Genomic DNA, 2,696 nt, shown 5'->3' with positions numbered 1-2,696 from the left:
TATTTCATTATATGGCTTTACTAAGGATAGGGTTGGAAGGCTTACTCATCTCCTAATAAAAGAGTAAATCACCTCAAGATGAATGAGGTAAAAATCTCCAGAAGAACACGACTTCTGCCGAAGTTTGTTCTAAAATATTTGGGCATATTTCATCATTCCCCACCAAGACTACCCACTATGGCACCAAAGATATCAGTTATCTTGATGCCCGCCTTGATGTACAAAAAAATGCATTCCTTGTTTAAAGAAAAGTACCCGCATTTGGGTGCAAAATATGAGTTTTATCTTACATATTTTCATGACAACTTTTCATTATGGTCCGGATGTCTGCAGGTAAGTACCTACATAAAATGTGAAGAACTTGATGAAAAATCAAGAGCTCCTCTCTTGGTGATGCAGCTAAAAAGGCTGCTCTTGCTGAACTTACTATCCACAAAGACGAGCCAAGAAATTTTACAATAAACTTCGAAGCGTCACCAAGTTATGTGTGGAATGTGAAGACACAGTCGCACTTTCATTTGATTTTATGCAAAATCTCCCCCTTCCCATGATCCCAGTTCAGTATATATTTTACTTGAGAAAACTCTGGGTGAACTGTTTTGGGATAAAAACCATGAAATCTGAAATATTCTGTACCACAAAGGAGTAGCCCACAAAGGAGCCAATGAGATAGGCAGCATACTATTGAAATACATTGACACTAATATTCCATCAAATGTTAAAAATCTGTATTTCTTTTCCGATGGCACCTGCAGACAGAATTGGAATCACACCATGATAAGATTCTGCCTTGCTCTTGCGGACACAGGACATTTTGAACAAATTTTTCATTACTTTCTGGTTCAAGGGCATTCATATCTTCCAAACTATCAAGATTTTGGTACGAATAAGAGGAGGAGGATATGTAAAAATGATCGGATATATGCACCTGCTCAACATGAAGAGTTGTGTGCTCAGTCCAGTAACAGCTTTCACATCACCAAGCTACTCAGCACTGACGTAAAAGATGTTGATGGTTGGTCGAAGGAATATCACACAAAAAACCCGTTAGCCAGAGAAGTGCCAAACGAAGCAAAATTCAAGTTTGCTCCCACTTGATATTCAGAGTTGTGCTATAACTCTAAAGAAAATGGGGTAATTGCAGCATACACTTCCATTGATGGATTACAAAAGCACAGCTGTCAGCTGCTGGAACCTGCTTCCTGGAACATACATATTGATTTTCCTTCAAGTATTGCAGCCTACCCATCGAGGAAAGTTCCAATCAACATCAAGAAAATGTAAGATGATAATTCATATTCTTGAAAACTTCAAAGTTTTTTATGATGAACTATTTACCTAGCCAACCACTGCACATGACAATGATACTGTGGTCAAGAATGATCTATTTTAAGTGTGTTTTACTTTGTTATATTCCTGTTTTCTGATAACTTTGCAGTACTGCAGCTTCATTTTTGATATAATACGAAAAAATATAAACTTTAAATGAATGATTACTTTTTTCCAAGTTTTCAGCTGTCTGTAAAAACCAGTTGAGTGCAGAAACAGCATAAGTCCAGATCAAATTTTATATTTTCCTGAGCCTAATTTATGTTGAAATTAGGAAATTTTAGCACGACAGCACATAAATGCATGTTCTGACAGAGGGGAAAAAAGTTAAAATATTTCATAATTTGGAGGAGTTATGACATTTTTTCCTCTCTCCTTAAAAATTTGCAATTTGTGACTGAAGTGGTTTCTGCACTCACTAATTCAATTTCATCAGCAGTACTTTTCCAGAAGAATAGAGAGTCTGCTGAAGGTTTTATTTTGTTTTGTTTACTGGATGTGGGTTTGTTGATACAATAGTCTCTTTACAATACTGTCATAGTTGTTAAATATATTTGCAACTTTTTGTGAATTATACTCTGTTCATCATAAGAATAAACCTGATGTAAACATTACACTATGTATTCTCTCACATTTGCTGAAACCTCACTGGATTTTGTTTCACAAGGAGCAGAAGCCGAGCTGTCTCGGGTACAGTCAAGTACAATAACGAGGATACATTTTATGCTGTGCGTTACATGTGCATCAATTCCACAATGGTATGGGTCAACAGCTTTACCGGTGCATTTAACTAGGATAGCACTGGCCAGGCAAGTGATTCAGCTAACATGCAGTGATGTAAACAGTTGCAGTAAAGACATAAAAAGAAACGAGCAGAGAAACAATATAGCTTTCAATGTCATTTAATTTTTAAACGGAAGAAAATGATTTATGGCAAAACTCAGGCGATACGCTTCTTACATGACCGGAGAGAGAACATAACATGCTTTTGATCTTAGCTAACATTTATTGTAAATAAAAACAAGAGTGATGAAAATTATTGACATTAACAAGGGTGATTTTTCTGCATGAGCTATGTGTGGTGTAAAAGCGCACTGCTGATTTGCTATGTAGTTAAATATTGAAGCCACCGAAGGTGTTACAGTCAGTCGTCTGGTAATCTCTGAACTCCTTCCATATCAGACTCCAAGGAATACATTACATTTCAGTACTGCTACATTGATAACGAGGCAATCAGCAATAGAAACCCAAGCCACCAAACAATCCACATTTCCACCTCCTATTTTATGATGTGCTGTTCTGCACTTCACAGTCATTCGGCAGAGATGTGTCACAAAGCTTCATGCAATAGTTCCAGTATGTTTGGC

This window comes from Schistocerca serialis, chromosome 4, assembly GCF_023864345.2.
Source record: "Schistocerca serialis cubense isolate TAMUIC-IGC-003099 chromosome 4, iqSchSeri2.2, whole genome shotgun sequence".
NCBI lineage: Eukaryota > Metazoa > Arthropoda > Insecta > Orthoptera > Acrididae > Schistocerca > Schistocerca serialis.
Note: the sequence above shows the minus strand (reverse complement) of the source record.